We start from the raw sequence: 12,139 nt of genomic DNA, 5'->3' as shown, positions 1-12,139 counted from the left end.
CCACAACACCCGGCTATTTTTTGGTTGCAGCCATTATTGTTGTTTTGGCGGGCCGGGCTGGATTCCAACCCTCCACCTTGGATATATGTGGCTGGTGCCTTAGCCACTTGAGCCACAGGCACTGAGCTGAAACCTCAAACTCTTGGGCTCAAGGGATCCTCTTGCCTCAGCCTCCCTCTAGTAGCTGGGACTACAGGCATTGCCATAGTAGAGAGGGGGGTCCTGCTCTGGTTTAGGCTGGTGTCGAACCTGTGAGCTCAGGCCATCTACCAGCCTATGACTCCCAGAGTGTTAAGATTACAGGTGTGAGCCACCTCACCAGGCCAGTATCATAGTGTATTTAAACACTTAAAACCTCACTGTTAGGGCGGCGCTTGTAGCTCAAAAGAGTAGGGTGCTGGCCCCGTATGCCAGAGGTGGTGGGTTCAAATCCAGGCCAGCCCCGCCAAAAACTGCAAAAAAAAAAAAAACAAACCTCACTGTTGTATCTCCACTTTGTAAGATTGTGTCTGTCACTGGTGTTTGTGGAAGAGATAAAATTTGTAAAGAGAAAATCTGGCAGGCTCACAGGTGATCTGGAATAAACTAAATGTACATACACACATGTAAAATGAAATTTGAGAGAATTCTTAGGATTCCTCCAGGAATCAACGGGGCAGGTATCAGGAAGGTGGGATAAACAGTATTTGGAATCAGGACCTGTGGATGCAAACCCCCAGCCTGACATTTAGGGCTAGTCTGTCTAGTTAATCCCCCTTTACCTAGTAGGTCTTCTAAGTAGCCTCAAATCCTTTCTGGAAAAATCCCTGACAAAGATTATTTCCTTGACTGAACTCTTCTTGGGGTGTCCTGAATTTGTTAATTAAGGGTAGACTTTTGGACTTTCCTGTTCATCTCTGCATTGTCCAGTTTTAGAATTGGTTTATCTAGAATTGCCCATCCTCCATATCTGATCATCAATATTTAAGCAGGTTCCTCATCCTCCAGGATTCTCCAGGTGAGGTCTCATGGCTCTGGCCTGGCTTCAGGAGAATCTTTTTAGGTGTGTTCAGCCTGAATCTCCCCCACCCTTGCTGTAATTCTGTATCCACTGAACCCCACTTTGCTCCTTGCTATAAATTTCCCAGGTGCCTATGCTGAACTCCAAGTTAAACCTAATCTCTCTCCCATACTGCAACCCCACCCCCCAGTCTGTCTTGCTGTCTTTTACAAGCGTCATGGAGTAATTTTTCTTTAACATCCTATACATAAAACTTCAGTAACGGTAGATGCTGATTCCCCTCTGTGCCTCCCGTCCTCATCTGGGAAAAGGGTTTGGGGGAGGCTTCCACCAGAGACCTGGAAACTGAGGGGTTTTACACGGATGGGGAAGAGGGGAGGCTCTGGATTTGACCAGCCTCAGTTCAGAAATGCAGAGCTACCAAAAAAAAAAGCCCACTAAAAGAAGGACGCTTTTAAGGAAGATAAAGGTGAATTCCAGGCGTGAGCCTTCCACGGGGAAGGGGCTTCCCTCCTCCCCACCCCCTCCTCCCCAGGTGCGCAGCCCGCGCCGCCCACCCTGGGCGCGCCGAGGCGAGGGGAGCCGCGCTCTCTAGGACCCGAGGAGGCAGGGCTGCAGGGAGACGGAGCCTCCAGCGGGTGCTGCCGTGAGCGGCGGCCGAGGGGGCTGGAAATGAAAGTAAAGCGCTCCGGAGCCACATGGACGCAGCTGCCGGGGCGGCGGCGCCGGGAGCAGGATGCGGCCGCCCGTAATTAAATAGCATTTACTTTTATTATTACTACTAATAATAACGTAATCATACCTCTAGTCATAGCATACCATTTATCGGGCTCGGCGCAGGCCCGCGGGGAGCGCAGCCCGGCGGAGGTGAGTGCTTGGCGCGGCCCGAGCCCTGCTGGGGCAGAGGCCGGGCCACCACGTCCCGGACCACCGGCGCGCGAGGGCTCGGGGGGCCCGGGGCCTGGTCGGGAGGAGGCGCGGAGAACCTCGTCCAGGCCGGAGCCGCGCGCCAGGCCACCTGGAAAGTGGGTTTTAGCAGAAATAAAGAAAGAACCCACCAATCCCCATTTCCTCTTTTTGGGAATCCCTGTCCCCTTGCCCTGCCCTAAAGTTTCAAAGTTATCGTGAGGCCGGGGGCACCTGCCGCTGGGCCGATCTGGCCGCCCCTGCAGCCCTAGGATGCGTCCTGGAATTTACTATGGGGGCTCTCTCCTCGGGGTCCGGAGCTTTCAGGGCGCGCGGATGCTTTCCCGATCCCCACTCAGGGGGTCGAGGGTGCTAGCAGGGGCGTCGCTGGTAGCGTCTCCCTTCCTTTTGTGTTTGACTTGGCCCCACAGCGCCCAGAGTTGGAGGGGCCGCGGTGAGGGCCAGGGACCGCGGCCGCCCGACGGACCGCTCCTGCCGGCTGCGACGACCAAGCGAGCCCGGGGATCCGGGGCCTGCGGCCAGGCCCGGGGGGAGGGGACAGCAGGGAAGGGGGGCGCGGTCTGGGCCTGCTGGGCAGGGGGGCGTTTCCGGTCCGAGATCCGCCTTGGGGCGCCGAGGCCTGTGGGAGGCCCCCACCGTGCTGGCAGCGTGCAGGGGCTATGGGCACGAGCTTAGGCACTTGGGGGGCACCGTGCCAAGGGTGGGGGTCCCAGGAGCGTCGTAGACCCCTCCGGTCCACAGCAGGCCTTGGAGTCGCCTTTGGGGCCTGGTCCCTCCTCCTTTCTCCCCTCTCCTCCTTTAAACCGTCCAGTTCAGGTGTTTGTAGGGTGCTTGGTTTGGGGGGGGGGTCTTTCACAGAGACAAAGCAGTTGTCCTACAGGGGAAAATCATGTAGAAACATCACACGGATAGAACCTGATGGCTGTGGTGCCTCCATGGCATTAAGGGGGAAGCCTAGAGAACGGGACTGGGTATGGGAGTCTGGGGGCCAGGCTGGAGTCGGGGGCTGCAGGCTCACAGGAGAGTGATCTGGGATTTCATTTCTTGGGTGGCGAGCTTTGGTTCCTAGACATAAGACTTTGAACCCCAACTTCTTGCCATTTTTCTCAGTGCCTGCAGTTCGTCCAGTCTGATGAAAATAGCAGAATGCAGATCCTTGAATTTTCACACAAATGAGATAATTATAGTACATTTAGCAACTGTGTTGAACACAGATTTCTAGCAGAATCCTTAGTTCTACTACCCAGACTCCCCCACATACATACAGCCGTTGATCGTCCCGTCTGTGGTCCATTGGTGGGTCTTCCACATTCACCTCCCGTTGAAGTTGGGCTGCAGGCTGGAAATGATGCTGCCGCTCAGTTGGAGCCGGGTTGAGAAGGTTCCTTATGCTGGGAAGGAGAAACCTGTGTCCAGGAGGGGTGAGATCTGAGGATGGGAGGGAAACTTTGTGGTCCCTGAGCAGGGTCAGGTTTGTGTTCCATGGATGCTGTGAGTTCTTGTTCAGGTTGGATGGTTAAGATAGTGGGTTTCGGTGGATTATTTGGGGGCTAAGAACCTCAGTAGGATGAGCCAATCTCTTGAGTCTCAGGTTTAGGAAAGTTGAGACATTGGTGGGTTTGGGTTTGAGCATCAGAAAGTAATAATCCCTTAAGTAGCACTTTCAAGTTTCGTACCTGTTGGCTCATCTGTCCTCCATAGCAACGACGTCAGGTAGACATTCTTTGATCCTCATTGTTCAGATAAGAAACCTGAGGCCCAGGGAAGTGAGTCAGTCACACAGCAGAGGCAGGCTTCCCACCCAGCATTCTGACTCCAAGTCTTCACCCTGTCTCAGAGTCCTGGGCTGCCTTAGCAAGTTGGTTCCTGAGCTTCTCCTGTGAGATGCTGTGGGGTAGGTTTAGGACTGAGTTTGTCCCTTTTTGTCTGACTGGAAAGAGAACGTGAACACTAGTAAACCAATGAGAGAACAAGAAAGTGCTCAATTCTGTGGTCAGAGCAGTGAGAGTGGAGAGAAAACAGAGTTCAGGCAAAATTAGGGAAAGCTTCCTTCAGGAAGTGGAATGGGAGCTTGGAAGAGGAGGGAAGCTTGGGCAGGGAGGAGAGGAGAAAGTGGATTCCTGGGATAGCCACAGCTGCTTCTGTGCTGGGATGTTCACTTACATTCTCTCTCCTTCTTACAGTAGCTCCATGAGGGATGGGCATTGTTATTGCCAGGGTTGGTTGGTTTGGTTGGTTTGGTTTTTTTTTTGTTTTTTAGCAATAGAATCTCATTCTCTCAGCTCAGCGCCTGTGGCTCAAGTGGCTAAGGCGCCACCTAAGGTGGCGGGTTTGAATCCTGCCCAAGCCTGCCAAACAACAATGACAGCTGCAACCAAAAAATAGCCGGGCATTGTGGCGGGCATCTGTGGTTTCAGCTACTTGGGAGGCTGAGGCAGGAGACTTGCTTGAGCCCAGAAGTTGGAGGTTGCTGTGAGCTGTGATGCCATGGCACTCTACCCAGGGGGACAGCTTGAGGCTCTGTCTTAAAAAAAAAAAAAAAAAAAAAACTCATTCTGTCATAGAGGCTGGAGTGCAGTGGTGCAATCATAGCTCTCTGCAGCCTCCCACTCCTGGGCTCAAGTGATCCTCTTGCCTAAGGCTCCCAAGTAGCTAGGACTACAGGTACTTATACCCAGCTAATTAAACAAAATTTTCTTTTCTTTCTTTTTTTGTTTTTGAGACAGTCTTACTTTGTCACCCTCGGTAGAGTGCTGTGGCATCACAGCTCACAGCAACCTCCAGCTCTTGGGCTTAGGCAATTCTCTTGCCTCAGCCTCCCAAGTAGCTGGAACTACAGGCACCCGCCACAATGCCCATCTATTTTTTGTTGCAGTTTTGGCTGGGGCTGGGTTTGAACCTGCCCCCTTGGTATATGGGGCCAGTGTCCTACTCACTGAGCCACAGGCGCCACCCCCCCCCTTTTTTTTTTTGTGAGGCAGTTGCCCTGGGTAGAGTGCCATGGCGTCATCACAGCAACCTCAAACCCTTGGGCTCAAGTGATCTTCCTGCCTCAGGCTCCTGAATAGCTGGGACTACAGGCACTGCCATTAACGCCTGGCTAGTTTTTCTATTTTTAATAGCAATAGAGTCTCATTCTTGCTGAGGCTGGTCTTGAACCCCTGAACTCAAGGGATTCTCCCACCTCAGCCTCCCAGAATGCTAGGATTATAGGCGTGAGCCACCATGCCCAGTCTACAAGTGCTTTTTTTTCAGATTAGTGTTTTTTTTTTTTTTTTTTTTTTTTTTTGGAGACAGAGTCTCATTCTGTCGCCCTCAGTAGAGTACTGTGGCATCACAGCTCATAGCAACCTCAAACTCTTGGACTTAAGCAATTCTCTTGCCTCATCCTCCCAAGTAGCTGAGATTACAGGTGCCTGCCACAATGCCCGGCTATTTTTTTGCTGGAGTTGTCATTGTTTAGCAGGTTCAGGCTGAGTTTGAATCCACCAGCCTCTGTGTATGTGGCCAGTGCCCTATCCACAGAGCTATGAGTGGTGAGCCCAGATTACCTTATTAATTCTTAGAGCAGCCCTTGAGAGAGACACTGTAATTATCCCCATTTTACAGATGAAGAAACTAGCACCAAGAGGTTCAGTGACAGTGTGCAAGGGGCAGTGCCCCAAAGCATGTGCAGGCCATCTGGCTGTGCAGTTGGTTTCTGTGGACTGGGGAAGGGAGAGCAGAGACTGCAGGGCCCTTGGGGCAGACCTGAGGTCCTTCAGACAGGAGCTGGAGGTGTCCTCTGAGAAAGGCTGTAGCCGGAAGCTGGCTGCTAGGCCCGGGCTGGGGAAGTGACTACTATGTGTCAACTCCTGGGAGCCTGCACACAAGCCGCATTCTTTCATCACATTTAATGACCCATAAAAAATGGGCTTGTTTTCCTTTCTCTGTCGGCACCAGCTACAGACTCCTTTCCAACTTATTTATTCTCCGAGGGCATCAGGAAGGTGTCCTGATGGCTTCTGCAGGTATGTTTGCTGTTTCCCCATGAAGCTGTGGGGTACCAGGGGAGGGACAGGCACCCTGCAGTCAGCACCCAGCTTCTCCACTTCAGAAACATCTATCAACTTTGGTTCAGCAGCAGTTCCTGAGCCTCATATTAGAGGGTGAGACATGAGCTTGACAGTCATGGCAGTAACAAGACAGCAGCCACCATGTATTTATTTAATGCCACTATATTTGAGCAGTGAGCTTGGCACTTTCTGTCTTCTTTTACTAAATTTGCTTAACTCCTTGAGGCAGGAACAGTTATTAGCAACCCTATTTTGAGATGAGGAGACTGAGGCTCAGAGAGATTAAGTAGCATTTCCAAGGTCACACAGCTGTGGTGGATCAGGAAGTCAGATGGACCCAGGCCCATTGAACTCTGGAGTTTGAAGTCTTAGCTGCCATGCAGGAGAGTGTTTACGTGATGTCCAGTTTCCTTGAAAGAGAGGTGTGCTTGTTTTTCCAAAGAAAAAGACTGAGGAATCACCCATTTTCTGTTTTTTTTCTACCCAGTGCACACTGTCACTCAGAAGGGCAACAAAGTTAGATTCCCTGAGACTAAGAGCCATGTCGTACAGTGAGCTCATGTTTCTGAAGTGCTGCTGTGAGCCAACAGTCATTCATAGAGCACTTCCCGTGAGGGCTGCAGGGAGGGTTGGGGGCTTTGCAGGGGTCACCCTGGGTCATTATGCTCTTGTTCTCTGGAGCATTCCATGTCATGCTCTGCCCCTCTGCATGTCATGCCCTGTCCCTCTGCAGGCAGAGGAACACAGGGCAGGGAGCCCAAAGTCCTGTTTCATTCCCAACTCCAGCACATGCCTGCCATATGATCTGGGGCACATTTTATCATTCTTGGCCTCAGTCTCCTTTTCTGTGAAGTGATCCTTCCTGATGCAGTTGAATCTGCCTTAGAGGTAGTGGTTGTCCTGAGCTTCTAATGACCTCCAGAATGTTCCTGAATTTCCTCCACTATCTAACTTGATCCAGGCCTGGACCACTGCAGTAGCCTCTTAACTAACCTAGTGTCTTCTCTTGTCATCCACCCTCCCTGCAGTGGCCAGAGGGATCTTCTTGAAATGTAAATAAGATCCCACCACACTTCTGCTGAAACCCCTCCAGGAGTTTCTTGACATGCACAGGACACATCCTGGCTCTCCAGCATGGCCTGTGTATAGCTCTCTGGCGGCCCCACCTGCCACTCATACCTTGCCACCTACACGGCTCACCCTGGCTCAGGCACTGCAGGCACATTGGCCTTCTGTGTGTTCCTTGAAGGTTCTTGGCGTGTTCCCACCTCAGGGCTAATGCCCTTGCCCTGTCTGCTGCTGGATGGGTTCACTCTTACCCACCTCCCCTCCATGGCTGGCTCCTTCTCTCTCTTACATGCCAGCTAAGGGCGTTCCCTGAGCTCCCAGTCCATCTCCATCTCTCCCTGCCAGTTTCCTGTTTCAGTCTCCTTATAACTCTTATCTCTGGCTTTGCCTGTCCTGTGCACCTAACACTGACCTGTTTCTGTGTCTTCCCACCCTTGGCTCACAAGCTCCACAGGGCAGGGACTTTATTAACTGTGCTCCCCCAGCACCTGGCAGAGCCCCTTGCACGTGACAGGGCGTCACAGTTATTTGTTGAATAAATGAATAACAACAGGTTACCCATAGAACAGCCCTTGCTGAACAGCCCAGGCCAGGATGGAAACTGCAAAGAAATTGGTGTTGACAGATGGAAACTTCCAGGATAATTTCTTTCTTTTTTTTTTTTTTTTCCAGGATAATTTCGTAAGTTGAATGTGCACCACAACACCTGGTTCAGCAAATACACGAATTTCTGACCTCCTCCCAGGGAGGCATGCTCTGTAAACTGGCGAAATAGTCTTGCCAGATGGGAATTGTCAGCCCTATCTTGTAATGATAAAACTGAGGCTCAGGAAGGTGCCCTGAGTCAGTGTGGGACAGTGCTGGGATCTGGACCCAGGGCTAGTGGGCTGCACAGCCCAGAGCCAGCTGTTCCATGCTGTGGAGCTCCAGCCTTCCTTCACCAGGCAGGCATCAGAGCGTGCAGAGTGGCCCTTGCAACTCTCTTGGTAGCCCATTGGTGCCCCACTGTGGGCAGGAACAGGGACTAATCAACTGTTTAAAAAAAGAGTGAGCAGGCCAAGTGTGGTGGCTCACGCCTGTAATCCTAGCACTCTGGGGGTCTGAGGCAGGTGGATTGGATGGATCGCCTGAGCTCATGAGTTTGAGACCAGCCTGAGCAAGAGTGAGACCCCCTGTCTCTACTAAAAATAGACTAGCCAGGCATTGTGGCAGATGCCTGTAGTCCCAGCTGACACAAGAGGATCACTTGAGCCCAAGAGTTTGAGGTTGCTATGAGATGTGATGCCACGGCACTCTACCAAGGGTGACAAAGTGAGACTCTGTCTCCAAAAAAAAAAAAAGCAAAAGCCCTTTGTAACCAGAATGCTGCAAGAGGGAGGGAGATTATGCTTTGCAGCTGATTCTTAGTTTGGCTTATGCAGGGGGGAGTCCTGGAGAAGTTGTTTGAACTTTAGTCTCTATTGGCCAGTTGAAGAGCAAGCAAGCTGTAGGGCACTGAGGCCTGTGGGCGCTCCACTTCACATTCATTCTTTGAGCCTGGGACGGTGCCAGGAGCTCCAGCATTCTTCCTTAGCAGCAGTGCAGACTTGGGCAAGTCACCCATCCCCTCTGTGGGAAAACGGGTAATAAACACCTACCTCTTAGAGATTTTTTTTTTTTTAGGATATAAAAGTTTAAGTTTATTTTATGTTAGAGAGAAGAGAGTGGGGGGAAGAGATGAGAAACAGAGAGAGAATAGAGCAGGGAGTGAGGGGGGAACATGCCTGGAGTGAGAGAATGGTACAGGATCCCAAAGAAAGAAAGGAAGGAATCTCTTTGAGATTATTGTAGGGATAAGTGCTTTCAAATCTTCTCAGACCTGTTATGAATGGTGTCCTTAAATGTGGAAAGTGAAATACACAGGATTATAAAGGAAGCCATTTTCTTAAGCTAGCTCCTTTACGAATTTACTAAAAAGCAAGATCTAGCAGCAAGTTTAATGTAACTATTGGAATTTTGAAGTTATGATGAGCACGAACATTTCATCACGTCTGCAGTAACTGAGCTGTGATGGGAAGATTCTAGTGCTGGCAGTGTATTGCCTACATGCGTAATTGGAGGGAATGCTAAATATCAGGTAGGGATTAGTGAAAACCAGGTTGTGTTTCTCTGTCCAAGTTCGTGGTCCCTGAATTCTCTCTATTTAGAAATCCCTGCCGTAAGAGGTACTGATGTGCTGCAGGTAATCCCCAGAAGTGGCACATGACCCTTCTTTGACCTCCTTAGGGCAGAGGAGTCTCAGGGTGGGCAGGTGTGCCATGTAAGGACTGTGGGGAAGGGTTGGATGCAGGTCAGGAATGCTGAGTGCTAGGGTCAAGGACAGCAAAATCAGACCTTCCCTGGTCTCTCTGAGTAAGTCATTGAGGGCCTGGTGAATCAGGAGAGGTGCCAGGTGTCTTTAGAGATGACGTAACCTCAGATAGTGTTCATGGAGTGTGTCACATGTCTACAGTCTGAACTGACTGCTGCTCTTTAATTAAACCTGGGGCAAGTGAGTGCCAGGTGAGTGGGGTGAGGCTGGAGGCAGCCTGGTACAGAGGGTGGGGAGCATCGTTGGGTTGGGAGGTGACATTGTGGGCTCCAGAGGCCAATTGCCAGGTCAGAGCACAGCTCTATCACTAATTAATTGTGTAACTCTGGCAGATTTCTTCACTTTGTGCCTCAATTTCCTCATTTATAAAATGGGGGTATAATAGTACTGTCTTATGAGATGTTGAAAGGAGTATTGAAAACTTTCAGAGCAGTATCTGGTAATTGACGTATCACTACCTTCACTGTTACTCTAGGACTCATGAGCTCTGTCTATTCAGAGTAGGTTTCCTAAGCACTGTTTCTCTCAGCTGCTCAGATCTGAATCAGATACAGCTGGGCGTGGTGGTGGATCGGTGTTATCTCAGCTACTCTGGAGGCTGAGGCAGGAGGATTGCTTGAGCCTGGGAGTTCAAGTCCAACCTGGGTAACCTAGCACCTAGCTAGACCTTGTCTCAGAAAATAAAGAAAAACTAGAATACAGAAAAACATTTTCTGTCTTCAAGAAGCTTATTTTTTTAGGGAGAGGTGAGACAGATACACACAATTTCACTTAGCTAATAGAAGTGCAACAGTTGTGGTTAGCTTAAGGTGCTATGTGAGGGGGAAGTCACGAGAGAAGGCACTGATGGAGGAGGCCCTTTAGCTGAGCATTAAAGGAGCAGCAGGGCCAGCACAGTGGCTCAGGCCTGTAACCCTAGCATTCTGGGAGGCTGAGGTGGGAGGATCACTTAAGGCCTGTAGTTGAACCTGAGCAACATAGTGAGACCCTCATCTCTACGATAAACAGAAACACTTAGCCAAGTATAGTGGCCCTTGCCTATAGTCCCAGCTCCTCAGGAGGCTGAGGAAGAAGAATTGCTTGAGCCAATGAGTGAGGCTTCAGTGAACTTCGATGATGCCACTGCGCTTCAGCCTGGATGACAAAGCAAGACTCTGTCTCAAAACTCAAAAAACAAGCACACATACAACCCCCCCCCCCCCAAAAAAAAAACCCCACAAAACAAAACAAAAGCCGCAGTGGGCATTACCCAGGGTGGGAAGCAGTGGGCGGAGAGGATGTCTTACAAAGAGCAGGTGACATTCCGGGCCGGGCCAGGGACAGAGGGGAAGGTCAGGCTTGCCCTACAGCATTGCGTGCAAGAGGATGAGAAGTTTGAACTTTGTTCTTCTGCTGTTAGTGTTGTCATGGAAAGTTCTGTTTGTTTTTTAACTTTTTGTTCAAAAGAAGTTACAAAAATAGTACAAAGAATTCCCTTCACCTGGCTACCCCTAATGGTGACATCTTACAGAGCTGGAGTACATTATCAAAACTAGAATTTGGCATTAGTACATTGCTACATTATAGAGCTTATTCAGTCTTCATCTTTTTTTTTTTTGAGACAGTCTCACTCTGTTGCCCTGGATAGATTGCTGTGGCATCATCACAGCTCACAGCAACCTCAAACTCCTGGGCTCAAGTGATCGTCTTGCCTCAGCCTCCCGAGTAGCTGGGACTATAGGTACCCACAATGCCCAGCTGATTTTTCTATTTTTAGTAGAGATGGGGTCTCACTTTTGCTTAGGCTGATTTCAAACTCCTGAGCTCAAGGGAGTCACCTGCTTTGGCTTCCCAGAGTGCTAGGATTATAGGTGTGAGCCCTTGTGCCCGGCCCCTCTTTTTTTTTTTTTTCTTTTAAGATACATTCATTTGTGTGTGTGTATGTGTGTGCACGTGTGCATGTGTACACTTACTGAGAAGGGTTTAAGCTGGGGATAGCATTGTGTCAGACCTAAGTAATAGTGTTAGACAGGTATCCCTGATCACTGAATGGGAGCAGATTATAGGGAGCTCATTGAAAACTATTGGCAAGAGATGATGAGGGCCTAGGAGATAGCTGTGCTTGTGGAGAGGTTAGGTAGAGATGCAGGTGGAGGAATATTTAGGAGGTGGATGTGGAAGGAACTGAGGACTGGTTGAGAAGAGGACGATGGTCACAGCTAAGGATGGAGTTCAGGAAGAATGGTGGAGGAGCAGGGTTAGAGGAGAAGATGGAAGTTTTGCGTTCAGTTCAGAATGTGATCATAGAGGAACACCTAACTCAGCTGGCATGGCCACCAGGTATGACTTTTTGGACACAGAAGCATCCAGCTGGGTGTTAAAAGATAAGACAGAGGTGGCTAGGTACACTTTTCTTTCCCTTCTAGGTATGGGAGAGGGCATTTCAGGTAGAGGCCCCAGGATAGGAAGGGCATGGAGGTCATAGTCTGAATGATGGACATCGTTACCTATACCCAGAAGGTAAGAGATAAGAGTCTAAAATACTGGGGAGTGGGTGAGCTGGTGGGAGGAATAGATTTGTGAGTCATCGACATGACTCTTGTGATCATGAAATGCAGGAGCTCATCTGGGGACAGTGTGTAGAGTGAGGACAGCAAGAGCATTGTCCCTTTTTTTTTTTTTTTTTTTTTTGAGACAGAGCCTCAAGCTATCCCCCTGGGTAGAGTGCCGTGGCATTACAGCTCACAGCAACCTCCAACT

General features: G+C 50.1%; 1 protein-coding gene across 1 annotated transcript in view; it reads left to right on the top strand.

The window, feature by feature from the left end:
• The first annotated feature begins 1,604 nt into the window (after positions 1–1,604).
• ZC3H7B (zinc finger CCCH-type containing 7B) overlaps positions 1,605–12,139 on the top strand; it is a 52,179-nt gene continuing 41,644 nt past the window's right edge. Inside the window, exon 1 of the mRNA XM_003783164.3 lies at positions 1,605–1,867. The gene's annotated coding sequence lies outside the window, so the exon portion shown is untranslated. The remainder of the gene's footprint in view (positions 1,868–12,139) is intronic.

The sequence above is a fragment of the Otolemur garnettii genome, unplaced genomic scaffold, assembly GCF_000181295.1.
Source record: "Otolemur garnettii isolate 467f Iridium unplaced genomic scaffold, OtoGar3 scaffold00007, whole genome shotgun sequence".
Lineage (NCBI taxonomy): Eukaryota > Metazoa > Chordata > Mammalia > Primates > Galagidae > Otolemur > Otolemur garnettii.
Note: the sequence above shows the minus strand (reverse complement) of the source record. Positions and strands in the feature narration are given on the sequence as shown.